Source organism: Arvicanthis niloticus, chromosome 3 (genome assembly GCF_011762505.2).
Source record: "Arvicanthis niloticus isolate mArvNil1 chromosome 3, mArvNil1.pat.X, whole genome shotgun sequence".
Taxonomy (NCBI): domain Eukaryota; kingdom Metazoa; phylum Chordata; class Mammalia; order Rodentia; family Muridae; genus Arvicanthis; species Arvicanthis niloticus.
The window spans coordinates 52,104,668-52,119,842 of record NC_047660.1 but is presented as its reverse complement, the minus strand read 5'-3'; the positions used below and the strand labels follow the sequence as shown (position 1 = coordinate 52,119,842).

Below are 15,175 nucleotides of genomic sequence, written 5' to 3'. Positions count from 1 at the left end.
GAGAAGGAGAAGGAATGCAGATGTGTTCATTGAATAAAGTGCAGATGGGGAGGGGGCAGGAAGAAAGGATGCTGGGAAGTCGGACTGAGTGGAGGTACATTTACGTTCAAGTAAGGCTTTAAAATTATTTTCTCCGTATGTCTGGATGAAATTACAGGTTGGTTCAGATTGTTCCAATCTACAGGAGAGATTAAGGCAAGGTTTATTTGCTTTTACCTCTTCCTGCTTTGGGCAGCCTGGCTTATTTCTGATGGAAGGCTGGGACCAGCTCTGGGCAGCTGGGACTGGCTTGGGGCAGCTGGGACCAGGTGTGCATCTCCGGCCGGGGCTCTGCTCAGCTTGTTTTTGTTTGAAATATCTGAGAGTGTCTTTGGAGATCATTGTGCAGGTTCACGGACCATCAGGGAAGCTTAGGGAGGACCTGTAGCATGGGAGTCTGGTCAACCCTCTGCCTCTGTAGTGGCCACGGTGGCTCTTATGTGTCAGTGCTAGGTTGGACTGCTCTTGGACACAAGGTTAACCCACTGAGATAAGTATGCGTTCCAATAGTCTCATATGGCTTTTATAACAGGAAAGATGACCTTTACTCCTACTGCTGTGGCTGTCCTTGACCTAGGGTTACATGAACAGTGACGATAAGAGGCAGTTGGGTTGGAAAGTGGTGGCAGGGAGAGTTTACCTGCTCTGAGGCACCTGATTCAGTCACTTTGCCATCCATAGCACCAGTAACAATATCCATCTGGTGTATTTTAGAGGTGTTGTTTGCTGAGCTAATATGTATAGGAGCGCTTTGCAAATATCCCGTGCTACCCTTCACAAGGTACCACCCTATCCTTATCTAATTATAGGAGAGCTTGCAGTTTTAAAAGGGGAAATGGCAAACTTTTCTCCCTAAGAGAGATAGTGAGTGTTTCAGACTCCTCCATCCCATGTTTCAATAGCAGAGGGCATGGCATGAAGTCGGGGATCTTGCCAAGTATTTCCAAGGGATCAATATGGATATCAGCAAACACAGGGCAGTTGAGTGACTTGTCTGGTTTCCTCCATTTGATGAGCAATGCTTCCTTGGGGATGCGCACAAATGTCATGTTTTCTCTATTAATGTTGTTGACATAATAGTCTAGATTACACTTAAGCCTCACTGTGTGGCCTCTTGGGAGAGAGAATACCATTTAAATGTTAGCATTGAAGAAGGAAAATCAGATACGCTTGGAGAGGGGATGGCCATTGAATTATTCCCTGTCACAGCATACCTAACCTGCCTGGTAGAGCCCCCATCCTCTCCCATCCTACTTTCTCTGATGACCCTGGATCAGAAGTACTGGCTCCCTTTCCCTCCTTGGGACTCTGATCTGTGCATCATGACTGCTCCATATGATACTTATGAGGAAGGGGGCACATTACTACATTTATTTTTGTGTGTGTAATTTAAAATCTTGTTCTTGTTAATTGGGTATTCATGTATATGTGAGGTGCTTGTGCATATGACTTCGATGCCCACGAAAGTCAGAAGAAGACATCGAACCCCTGGGAGCTGGGATCACAGGCAGTTGGGAGCTGTCTGATGTGGGTACCAGGAGCTGAACTGCTGAGCCATCTCTCCAGCACCTGCAGTATCTTTTTATCCATGTCCACTGGAAAGAAAGTAGCACTTGAACTTAGCCAGAAAAAAGAGCTTCCTTCCCACTACGTGCAGAGTCTCACATAGCCCAGACTGGTTTTAAATTTACTCTGTATCTAGAATGATTTTGAACTTCTGACCCCATTTTGATCTCCCAAGTGCTGAGATCATAGGTGTGTGCCACCACACCTATTTCATGTGATAACCTGGATTCAAACCCAGGACACCACGCATGGCAGGCAAGCAGTTTACCACCTGAGCTGCATCCTTAGCTCCAGAAAGAGAGCTTTAAAGGGACTTGGCTTAGATGTATGAATACAGAGAAACATCCCTCTCTTGGCTTAGTACTCAAGCTATTGAAGAGTCTAAACACTCCATCTTTCCCTTCCTCATCATTTAAGTCTTCCTCTTGTGTGAATCAGCAGCTCGTATAAAAGTGTAGAAGCGGTTAGGATAACATTTCCAAATATTTTCGTGAAACTCTGTTTTTATTTTACATGAGAACGGCCACTAAACAGATCAATCGACATTGTTAGGTCCTTCATTTTTAAGCCCCTGGACCAAATGCCTAGTGTGCCACAAAATACATGGTGCTACCCTCACTTGTCTCCAGAACTTTTCTCTATTAAAGCTCACCATTCTGATGTATGTACCCCTTTTCTCACAGTGGTAAATATAATGGCCTCCCAGCTGTTTTCTTGCCTCCAGGTTCCTCTGAGTCTTCAGAGTTTCCTTCCTGGAGCACACATTTGGCCTTTCTCATGGTCTGCCACAGAAGCTCTGTGGCCATTGCTGGCAGGGTCTGTGTCTTTGGCCATTGAGAACAGGGTTCAGTTCCAGGCCTGTTGCCCAGTGAGCAGCCCTGAGTGCAGGTGTCCTCCGTGGCCGTCCTAAGTGCAGGGATCTTCTGTGAGCCTTCTTTCATCCTCCTGGCTCCTCTGGCTCCAGGATGCTTTGTTTGCAGCTTTCTCACGAGCATTGTGAGCATTGTGCGTGTTCTCACAACTGAGAGCTTGGGTCCCCAGTCAGCAGGAGTCACCGTGGGGAGAAAATGAGGCATGCAGCAAGCCACGGGGAAGACAGTCATAGCATAGTTAAAATTGAGATGAGTCCTAGGGTCTTCCAGGGACAGCAGTAATCAGGGGTCCCAAAACACATGAAAGGAGAAGGATGGGGACTGGAGCCCTGCTGGGCCTCAGGTAAGGACTGGGGTAGTCTAGGAGGCAGGAGAGTACACTTAATTAAGAGAGACTTGAACTTGAAGGCAGTCATAGCAATAATGGTAAAATGTGGTCGTGGGGGGGGCAGGGTGGGGTAGGTGGGGTGATAGCCACTTAAGGCTATGGAAATATTTTTTTTCCTCGATGTCTCAGAGCATTTAGGAGAACCAGTGTCTAAATACCTGTCTAAGCTGGAACCCTCTGACTAGCCACCTCCCTGGCTGCTGGAAGGTACTGTCCATGGCAGGCTGGCCAAGGGTCTCCATCCCCAAGGAGGTCACAATGACAGTAGTAAAGGACCAGCAGTCCTGCTCTGGGATCCAGGGATGCTGTGCCCTCGGGAACCCAGGGCTCTCAAGGCCTGGTTTGGGTTCCCACACAGCCGTTGTCACCCTTCCTCCACAAGAACTATTTTGAGCCACTCCTGTCATCCTTCTCCCCCACACGATTCCTTAATACGACTAGAAGATAGCTAGCTGGTGCCAACGTACGTTCTTATAATTACGTTGCTAGCATGATAGATTATTTATTTGACTTTTTTTTTTTTTGAGTTCCCGATCCATGTACCAAGACTAAGGACCTTGTTTGAATAAAGAGGTACTAAGACACCTTGACAGCTGCTTGTTTTTTGTACTTTTTTTTTTTTAAGAAGAAGAAAAAGGAGATGCCCAGCCTTCAAGAGGTCTCTAATCTTCAGCCATCCATCTGATATGTACCCTAAGGTACATCTTTGGGGAGACTGAGTCTCCAAGCACCTGAAGAAGCTACCCGGTAATGCTAAGTTGCTTGTTTCTGACCAGAGAAGGGGGTCCGAGGGCCCAGCCATGTGGGGTGTCTTCTGGTCCTGAAACATCCTCTCACCTGCGGTTAGTGCCCAGTGAGTGGATCTGGGGCAGGGAAGTACTGCAACACCTTCTCTTATCACAGATGGGAGGTCTAATGATCTGAGCACAGTGGTTGCTTAGGGTGACATCGAATTGGTCAGAGGTTGTCTGGCTTTGGAGTCCGTGCCTTCCCATCTACGGAGCAAACCTTTGTATCACCGGCTTTCCTGTTGCTGTGATTCAAAACCACGACTGAAACAACTGATAAGGAGGAAGGGCTTATGGTTTATTTTGGTTTCTGGTTCCAGAGGGGTAGACAGGAGTCTACCGTGACTGGGAGTGTAGCAGCAAATGTCAGACAAGGCAGCTAAAGCAGGAGCTGGGAGCTCACATCTTGAACCAAAAGCACAAAGCAGGGGTGGGGTGGGGGGAGAAGGAAGAAGGGAACGTGAATTAATACTGGGGATGCTGCAAGACTCTGACATCAAAGCTTGCCCCAGTGACAGACTTCCTCCAGCAAGGCCACACCTCCCAGAACCTACCCACACAGTGCCACACCTAGGAACCAATTATTCAAATACCCAAGATGATGGAGAACATTTTATTTTTTATTCAAACTACCACAGCCATGGTAGAAGGTCCCCCCCAGTGGAAATGGGTTCCCCTAGTTCATCTAGGCCTAAGTCAAGCAGGAGGAAATTAACTCAACCCAGTAAGTATGGCTCTATTTTTATTTCTAGAAAAAGCATGTTCTCACTAGTCTGCTTCCATTTTCCTCTCAACCAGCATTTTCTGAGCACCCATGACTTGGCAGCCATGGCCCAATCATAATCGATCCAAAGAATTGTTATCCTCTGGAATTTTCTAATATGGCGGCTGGATGCTAAGTCAGAGTCATTATGGTCCAGGTGCTATAGTGAGAAGCACCACGTGAGCTGCACACAGTTCCATGAGGACACAGAGCAGGGGTCCTACCCTGATCCTGATAGTACTGAGGGGCTTAGCAAAGCCTCTTTTCTCTCACGATCTCATCTTCTTGCTCTGTTGCTGGTGTCGGTGGCCTTCGAGAAGTTTGTTTGCCTTTTTAGACAGCTGAGAAAAGTGTGCAGCTTACCTACTGTATGTGCAAGAAGAAAGACAAGAGTGAGCCCAGGTTTCCAAGAGGCAGGAATGATGCTTGGGAAAGGACTCTTCCTAACGGACAGAGCCTGCCGGAAGAGCTCCAGGATGTTCTGCAGGACAGAGCTCTGCAGCTCAGCCTATGCAGTAAGACTAAGGGAAGCCAGAGAGGCAGCAGCATGGGTTGGAATGGATGGAAAGATCTGGGTGGGAGGAATGAACATTTACTTGAGTTTTAAATAAAGCATCACATTTGCCAAGGTGAAGGGCAGACAGAAGAGTGTGTGTGTGTGTGTTTGTGGGGTGGGGAAAATCAAACCTGCAAAAAATGTGACATGGCAGACTGCAGGATGAGGACTAACAGGATACTGAAGACTGTTTGGCTTCTTTGCAAATATACCCCCACTCCCTGCACTGGTCCTAGTTTGCCTTGCTTCGGCCTCATTTATATCTCAGCAATCCGGATGCTTTCTCTATTTGTGTGCGCATGTGCATGAGCGTGTGGGTAAGTTTCTGTGAGTGTATATGCCACATGTGTGTGGCTGCCCATCGATGCCAGAAGAGGGTGTTGGATCCTTGGATCTAGAGTTATAGGTGGTTGTGAGCAGCTCAATATTGGTGCTAGGAACTGAACTTAAGTCTTCTTGGAACACTCTGCCAAGTGCTCACGGTAAAAATTACTCAAAGAGGAATAACCTCCAATGATTTATATTAGTCCTGACCTTTGTTTTTTTCTACTTAGGGCATCTACTTGAAGCCATGGCTTATCTTATCTTTGCTTGCCTGCCTAGAAAATGGCGGAGCACTTCTGTCTCTGGCTTCCTCCTAGGAATGCATGTAGCTCATTCCTTCATTGGTGGAACATCAGAGCAGTAAACACGGGGTGAGCTTTTCTCTAGCCGAGCGTGTCCATCCTCTCTACTCTCGAGTGGATTTCCAGGTTCCCAGAGATCAAGCTGACTGAAATGATTAGAGAATACAGTTCTGTGACTTGGGAAACATTTGAGAATTGTTTGGACAGAGGCAGCGTAGAAATACCAGGTGGCCATTAGGAAATGGGACAGCAGATTCCAACCAGAGCCGTGCCATTTACCCCAGCCTCCTGGGTGGCCAGGGAGGGTTCTGGAGTAGAGAATAAAGGGCTGTGTGTGGGGCTGGCTCTTTCTCTTGCAGCTGGACAGGCCTGGACTGCCGCTCACGTAACCACCTCTCACAGGCGGCAGGGAAGATTCTAGTCTTTGGCACCGTCCACCCAGAGCCTCTTTATGAGTACTAAATTTGTAAAAATTATAAATGAAAATGAGGTTGTGTGTTATTTCAGCATGTGTTCTATTTAATGAAATAAGATGGTGATATCAAATTACTGGCTAATTTAATTGCCTGGAAAAATTAATTTCTAAAAATGCCAAATCAGAAGGAATAGGGAAACAAGCATCTATTTTTGATTTCCATTTGGGATGAAAGCTATACAGAGATTTTTTGTTTTATTCTTTCTTTGAGAACCCATGAAGAATCACCCTGTCTTGGGATGGAGAATTGATTTAGTTGACAAAAAGAAAAAAGTTTAAATAAAATTGTGGTTTCAATTTGAATTATACATGGCTCATCAGTGCTGGGGTTTTGTTTTTTTTTTTTTTTTTTTTTTTTTTTTTTTTTTGGTCAATTTGTGCTAAAATTGTGGCAGTTTAACCCCATTTGTGAGCAGATTTACCAGCTTGTGAATTATGTATTTCTGATACTATTTGGAGCACCAAGGTATTAAGACTGCCTGGAGGTTGCCTGAATCCTAGGACTGGGGTTCCATACCCGGGGCATACAATGGACAGTTATGGTGACATCTTTGAACCTAAGTCAGTGGTTGGACAGACTTTAACCCGTTCTTCCCTGGTGATCTTCTGGCTTTTTCTGGCTGCAGTAAATCTTTCCCATGTGCCCCAGTCAGTCCTCAGATACAACTGTGAACAATGAGACGCTCAGAGCAGCGACCAACTGTGGCTGACTAGTTGCTTATAGTAGCCTGGAGCTTCCTAGTGCAGTGGTTCTCGACCTTCCTAATGTTGCACCCCCTTTAATACAGCTCCTTATGTTGTGGTGACCCCAACCATAAAATTATTTTTGTTGCTACATCATAACAGTAATTTTGCCACTATTATGAATCATAATTGTAAATATCTGATATGTAACTCTCAAGGGGTCGTGACCCACAGGTTGAGAACCACTCTTTTACCGTATGGTAGCAGATAGACTAATGCTGTGCGCTTTGCTCACACATCCTCTATACAATACTAACACTGTCTGGTTTTTAAATTTTTTTTCCCTTTGAGACAGATTCTTACGTAGCCCATGCTGGCCATAGAACACCCTACAGAGCCAAGGATAACCTTAAAATTCTAATGCGTCTGTCTGTCTCTATCTCTCAAACACTGGGATTACAGGCACGCACTACAATGCCTGGTTTATAGGGTATCAGAGATTGAACTGAGGTCCTTGTGTGTGGTAGGCAAAACCTCTACCCACATAGCCACATCCCCAGCCATGTTTTTGTTTAATAAATGTCCTCACCTATACAATATGGCAGGTCCCACTGATGACGAATTTTAGTGAACTATGACATATAGAAGCCCACCTGAGGGGTTTAGAGAAGTCTTTGCTAAAGTCATGGAACCAGTGCACATTCTGTAACCCATCGGTCAGTAAGGAAAGAAGAAAACAGCCAGCTCAGTGGGTGCCGCTAACTTCAGATGCCTGCCTTCAAATGACGTTTATCAGCATCTCTAAAAGAGCAAGCTAGGGCGAGTCAATCTTCCTTAAGTAAAACCCATGTAATGGCTTAGCCTGTCTCCATTGTGCTGTGCTGTTTAAAAAGGTGACAAAATTAATGTTTCTAGAAATAATGATTTAGCCCTTAACTGATTTAAGACATTTCACCACAAATGTCATCCTGTGTGGTACTGATGAATGCCCCCAGGCCAGCCCTAGGCAGATCTGTGAAGTAGGCTGAAATTATTTTCTACGTCCCTGCCTGCTTCTTACAGCAGTCACTTTCTGCTAACACCATCCTCTCCCTCAGTCCCGTGACCCCTCCTTCATTGCCGACCATGCCCTTCTAATGCCCTTGGCTTTTTCTCTAACAATGAATGAATGACCAGATGATCTGGAAGCTTCCCTATACTGAGGCATTGGTGACTTCCTGCATTGCCTTTCCTGGGGGTACTTGTATTTTAAAAGGAACTCGAAAGAGACCCCCTTGACACCCAGGGTGTTTCTCCCATGCCCTTGGTTGTCACAATTGGTGGCTGATCTCTGGGTGATTTGATTTTTTTACTGAAATCTAAAGAGGATCTCTGTTAAAGTGTGTGTGTGTGTGTATGTGTGTCTGTGTACGTGTGTGTGTCTCTGTGTGTAAAGTATGTGTGTATGTGTGTGTCTGTGGGTGTAAAGTTCAATGACTCCTGACATGGTTTAGCAGCTCTTAAAGATCCAGTGGAGAGGTAAGCATAGCATAGTCACTACACAGCATGCAGAGGTGCAGTACCTGGCCAGAAACTGTAGCGCCAGCCACTTCTGGGGAATTTGTTTGGTTTTCTGTTTTCACAGAAGTGGTCTTCTGCTTCCTGAAGGACGGTGAGGACCAAGGGACTTGATGTGCAGACAGTGAACAAATAGCATGGGAAGAGCCCTTAGCAACTGGCATCAGCGATGGCGCCTGTGGAAATCGTTCTTATGATGACAGCGTTTATGCAAGACCCGTCATTATCTCCAGCCCTTGAGTTGGGTGTGTTTTGGTGTCTCTGGGTGACTTGTAGGTGCCCCCACGCCTCTGGACGTCAGCAGCTATAGGTGGAGTTTGAGCTGAAATATTTTACTGGCCTCCTTTTTGCAGACAGAAAGAGGCTGAGCAGTCGGCACCACTGTCACATCAGACTGAGGTGTTCCCAGGGTTCCAAAACCCTGGGGTTCTGAGAGATGTATTCATCTTTCAGTTAAGGCTCCATTTATTTCCCCTGTGTTCAGGGGCTCAAGGAGGGAACCACTATTTCCTTTACTTTATGAGTCATGGCTGTTCTGTCATTTTGGGAAGGGCCTCGGGCCCCTCAACAGCGTTATCCCTGTCCAATTATCTCAAGTGAAGGCACACAGCAAAGAGTATTTCCTTTCTAATGTAGTTATAAATGTCGCGTCAGTGGGAGATTTGGGAATGCGATCAGGAATTCCATTTCCTAGTCAAACAGGGTGTAATTACAGGGGGACTCTGGGCTCATCCCTCATAAGATACTGTGACTGGGGAAGGAGAAGCAAGACATGTGGGTGCCTCCTTTGGATCAGAGGGGATCAGGAAAAGGACCTTAGTCATGGAAGTCTCTCTCTCTCTGACTTTGCTTGTTCAGCTATAGAACTAGTTTGTATCCCCACGGTGACAATACCTGTTCTCTAGAGATGTAGCAATCGGGGACTTTCATTCATCCACACAACACTTGCAATGGGGTGCAAGAGGCAGTGGGGACTTAAAGGTTGTCATGTTGACTTCCCTTGGCAGAGTCATGGAGAGAGCTTTTACTAGAGTTCTGGTTTCTGCTGACTCCCATGTCTAGTCTACAGAAGGACTGTAGAATGACTCTAAAATGAAGGGTGCTTGGATGTCTAGGCCCTCTAGAAGAACATTCTGGTTCCATCTGTAGCTGTTTCCTTTGTCTTCTGTGTAGTGGATTCCACTCTGAGTTGTGTAACCCAGTTGCCTACTCCCCCACAAAGGAAGAAATTCAAAATGACAGGTCACTGGGGCCTATACCTGAGGTCTGATTCAAATTCACCGGAAGGGAAGACATCTTCAACTCTCCTTGGGATAAGATAGAAATATCCATTGTTGCCCAGACTGAGGAGTGCCCAGAGTGGATGAGGAGTGAAGAGGGTTGCCTGACATGGCAGAGGCAAGAGGATGGTGTGCTGCAATGCAAAACTTATAGGGTCGACACAGGCATGGGAGGGAGGCACTGCGGCCGGGAGGGAAGAGGGCCAGGTCATCCAAAGGCCTTACAGGTCAAGCGAAGGAGTACATTCTCATGTCTGAGAGCTGCAGCTTTGGACACCTTATTAAAAATGTTTTGGTAGGAATGGAACGTTATCAGATTTGACTTTGAGTAGGGCTGGAGTGTGGGGCTTTGGTAAGTTATGGGGGAGTCACTAGTGGACCATTAGATGTAAGCAGACCAAAAGATATGGAGGTTTGAATAAGGCAGCAGCTGTAACTAGAGGCTCGAGGGATGAGCTTGAAGGATACTTTGAGATAGAATCACAAGAGTTTGACTAGACTTGAAAATGAGACTGAGAAGGAATTCTGAGTTATACGTGTAGGATTAGGGTTAAGTGGCTGGAAAGTGTGTTAGTCTATGTTTTGTTGCTACAACAAAAATACATGCGGCTAGGCATCCTGAGAAAGAAAAGAGGTTCTGAGTCTGATTCAAGTTTAAGGATGGCCCCACGAGGTTACTTTCTTGCTAGCACAGTCACAAGGGTTTATAGAGTGTCACAAGGGGAACGATAGAGACCTCTCTCTTCCTTCTCTACTGCTTCCTCCTTCTTCAAATATCTTTTTTTTTTTTTTTTATTTTATGTGTATGAGTGTTTGGCTGCATGCATATATGTGCACCACATGCATGCCTGATACCCATAAAGGTCAGAAGAAGGTGTCAGATTTTCCAGAAATGGAGTTATAGATGGTTGTGAGTTTCCGTGGAATGCAGAAACCAAACCCAGGTCCTCTGCAAGAGCATCCAGTGCTCTGAACCACTGAGCCATCTCTCCAGCCCTTCTTTCCTTCTTCTTATACAGCCACTAGTATTCAGTGGTGGGGGTCTACCTTGAGGGTCTTATCTAACCCTACTTACTTCCCCCACACTAAGTTTCTACCGTTAGTACCACAGTGCTGATTCTGTTTTAACACATGAACCTTTTAGGGACTCAGTTGAGTTCTATTCAAACCACAGTGCGGAGTGATGCCACTAAGTGGGGTTGTTGAGAGGGAGGATCTGGCCTGGGTGATGGAAATGGTGTGGCTAATGTCCAGGGAGCTGTAGAAATCAAGGAGAGAAAGGCTTTTCTTTTCTTTTTTTCTCTTTTCTTTCTTTCTTTCTTTTTTTTCTTTTTTTTTTTTTTTTTTTGGTTTTTCGAGACAGGGTTTCTCTGTATAGCCCTGGCTGTCCTGGAACTCACTCTGTAGACCAGGCTAGCCTCAAACTCAGAAATCCGCCTGCCTCTGCCTCCCAAGTGCTGAGATTAAAGGCGTGCGCCACCACCGAGGCGAGGAAGTCTTTTCTTATAGCAGCAGTTCCCCCCTCAGCCACACTGCAGATGTCAGATGTCAGGCTTTGGTGTCTTTCCTTTTTTATTTTTTTTTTTTCTTCAATATCTTCTTCTCTTGCAGCAAGTTTGCATGGATAAGATGTGATCAAGCAGGCTAGGCACAGGTCCTGGATTAGAACTAGGAGTTTACACAGTAAGCCCTTTCATATACATGCTCTGGACCCAACCCCTAGTTATAACTCATACTCTGTGTCCCATTGCCAAAGGGCTTTGTTCTTAGTTACTATACCCTTCCAGATGAAATGTGATAGCAAAGCTTAGAGGTCTGGGCTATTAGAAGCAGGTGGATCTTGTCTTTTGTTGTTCTTTTTTTGTGAGACAGTGCCTTGCTATATATCCCAACTTGGCCTCGGAATCCAGGATCCTCCTGCTTCAGCCTCCCAAGTGCTGAGATTATGGATTCCCATGCAGAGAAGCATGGGCATAGATGATCCTGGCGGCCAAATCACTCGTGTGTGTGTGTGTGTGTGTGTGTGTGTGTGTGTGTGTGTGTGTGTGTGCTGTATGCAAGTGTGGGGGCTGCATGTGTGCATGTGTGTATTTTAGTAGGGACCAGGAAACCACCACAGTTGTTGTTCCTCAGACACTAGCTCTTTTCTGGGGGTGGGGTGGGGTGTAGAGGATGGAGATAAGGTGAGGCAAACACTTTACCAAACATGTCATCTCCCCAGCCCCTGGAACGCTCTTCCATCATAAATACTGAGTTCTGAAGATGGCGTTTCCCATCATGCTAGACAGTGGCAGTGATGCTTTGGGCCCATGAGGACTTGGTCTTTTAACAGGCAGACTATGGAGGTGGCAGTCACTCTGACAGCTTGGACAGTCCTTCAAGCTGCATCATCTTGAGATTTTTGATACCACAAGGCAGCATAATGTATTACTTACTGGTAAAGGTTCTCCAACCTTCAATGAAAGCAAGACATTTCAGTGGCTTGGGGAGTCCCAGATCCTTGTATAGCGTATGATCCCCATAATCAGTTTCCCTCTAGCTGCGTGTGTGACACACACACACACACACACACACACACACTCTCAACAGAGTTGGAATCAGAGTTATTCTCCCACCATAGCATGCATTTAACTCCCCATAATTCTAGTTGTGAACCCAATTTTAGGGGTCCTCCATAGGCTGTATTCTCAGAACAAAAGCCCCACAGACTCTGAATGTGCCCTGACTATATCCCTCAACAGAAACCTGCTCACGTTGAAAGAGGTATGGAGATGAGGAGGAAACACTTGATTCTGTGTGTCGGGCTCCCTTCCCATGAGTTGATATTTTGACTAAGAGACTTTCTATACTGGTGAATGTGGATGGTCTCTTTCTTCCTTTCTAGTTACTTGTGCCAGAAGCTTCATTCAAGTAAAGACCTAGAGGAGAGAATACACAGAAATGTAGAGAAGGTGAGAGCCATTGCCGGATTATGGAGTCTAGGTGCTCCCACAGAGACCCTCAGAATTGCAGAGGGGAAAAGTGTCAGATATTCCCTGGTCTGCTCTCAATATGGACTGGGGATTTGTCATGTAATAGGAACTTGTGTGAAACCAGATAGATGCAAGGTTCAGCTTTGGGGCCACAGCAAAAGAATGTTGACAAACTAGGCCTATGTCAAAGGACAGCCACTAGAATCATGCAGGCTCTGAAACCAGCTGAGGGAACCATAGTCTGGGTGATAAGGCCTAGACAAGCATTGACTAGAGTCTGGGGGTCACACAGCAATTGCGATTGCAAAAAAATAGTAAATCTGTCCTTGCCCACCTGGGTCATTATTTTCTTTCTTTCTTGTTTTTTTTTTTTTTTTGTTTGTTTGTTTCTAGTTTTGATTTATTTCTCCACCTTAGGACAGTGTTTCACTATGTAGACCTGGCTAGCCTGTAACTCACCACGTAGACCAGGCTAGCTTTAAACTTACAAAGATCCACTAGACTCTGCTTCCAGAGTGTGCTGGGATTCCAGGTGAGTGCCTGACACAGTGTTTTCTTTTCGAAAACCTGAAATCCAAAGGGGTCAGTTGGTGTTTTGAGTACAGACCTTGAGAACCTGTGTCTTCTGCCAGGTCAGAAAACCATGGGTGCTCAGTGAAATGGACCTCTGCACTGACAACTGAATGGCTGTGTAGTTTGTAGAAAGCTGACCTATGCATGTGGAGAGAATCGTGCGCTACACAGCAGGGAATCCAAACTGTGCTCTCTGACCTCTGCTTGTGAGCACTTTATAGTGTTATGGGGGTGGGGGGTGGGGATACGATCTAGATGCTGGACAGTAAATCAGCCACATGGCACCAGGGAGTCTAAAGGGCTCTCAGGTGTGGAGGGGGGGGCGGTGCTTGGGATGTTCTTGAGTCTGAGGGTGTGAATGACCACTTGATGAGTGCTGGGGCCAAGCGTTGCCCATTAACTTCATGTTTTGAGTTTACCTCCCATGTCTGGTCATCTGTCTCTTGTCTCTTCAGTAGCTGACAGCTACCACTATGCTTCCTGCTTTATTATTCCTCTCCAGAATCCCCAGTATGAGTTAGTAGCATGCTTAGTATATGTGAAGTGGAAAGGTATGAAAGGATGGATCTTTTAAATGGAGATTCCCTCCTTCTAGAGCACAGAGGTGTGTGAAAAGTAGCCGTACTCTGGTGATGTCACAGAGGATGTAGGCACTGGGTGGAGAGGTGCTGAGCAGTCACTGAGGGAGTGTACAACTTCCGCAGCCACTTTGAACTGCAGCCTCCCGGAACTGCTACTAAATTACCAGGGCAGGAGACATGTGTGCAGTCTCCAATTAGGCTTACGGAAGCACAAAAGCCCCTCCCTCCCCATCTCTAGAGCTACTTTGCCTTATATGTAACTTTGAAGTGGCCTGGAGGAGGGGGCTGGGTGGGGACTCTGTCCCCTACAGCGACCTTAGGTGGCAGTTAATCCCTATGGAGCCTCTCTAAAAGGGGGACAGGCCCCATGGGGACCTTGTGGTGTCCATTTGCTAATGACTGTAAAAGGCTGCCCCAAACCCCCAGGCATCAGAGGAATGCTCTTGCAGTGAAGGGAATGAGAAAGAACTCAGCTCTGTGAGGACATGTGACCTCAAGGCTTTGGAGGGACCATTCTCAGAGTCTCTTTATGGTGAGCCAAGCATAGTGGGGCTAGGATTCAGGCTATTTAAGGACCTAGGGACTTCTAGGTAACAGAACTAAGAAAAAGGATCATTCCGGATAGGGGCACAAGGCATTTGAGGATGTAAGAGAGAAGTTATTGGGGATAAGCTGTCACAAGTCATTAATGCAGTAGTGAATTTATTAACCCTAGGAACACTTAAGCCTTTTAATAAATATTACATATACATAGTCTAATATATGGATAATGTGTACATATGTAATACACATCCTGTATGTGTATATATATACATATATGAATGTATGCAAAAATATATACATATATATACATACATACATACACACACATATACACACACACACCACATTACACATATATTTTACATGTGAGACACTAGGACAGTAAATGTCTGGGAGAGCCCTCCACATCTCCTGGACTAAAGTATGTGCACACAAACACACAGGAAGATGAGCTTTGTGCATTGCCCCATTCCCTCAAATCCGTTGTACCCCAGCTAGGCTGAGAAGTGAATGCCTGTCTCCAAACCTGATGGTCACCACAGGCATAAGACATCTTAGTAGTCAGCATTCCAAACTAGAAAAGCTTTTAGTTGCTAGGTATGAATGTGTTCAAAAGATCTGCTATAGAGATAAATGTAAAACATTTAAAAGGGGCCTATGGAGATGGCTCAGTGGTAAAGTGCTTATGTACAAGCATGAAGACCTGAGTTCAATCCCCACAACCCGCATTAAAACTCAGGCATGGTGGTACACACTGATCACCCCCGTGCTGGGGAGACCAGAGACAGAGACAGAGACAGAGACAGAGACAGAGACAGAGACAGGCAGATCTCTGAGTCTCCTAGTTCAGCCAGCCCAGCCTACCTAGTGAGTTCCAGGCCATTGAGAGCCCCTGTCTCAAAAAACATGGTA

At 45.9% G+C, this 15,175-nt stretch overlaps 1 protein-coding gene across 1 annotated transcript in view; it reads left to right on the top strand.

The window, feature by feature from the left end:
- Positions 1 to 15,175, top strand: part of Ebf2 (EBF transcription factor 2) — a 198,827-nt gene that overhangs the window by 88,408 nt on the left and 95,244 nt on the right. The window lies entirely within an intron of this gene.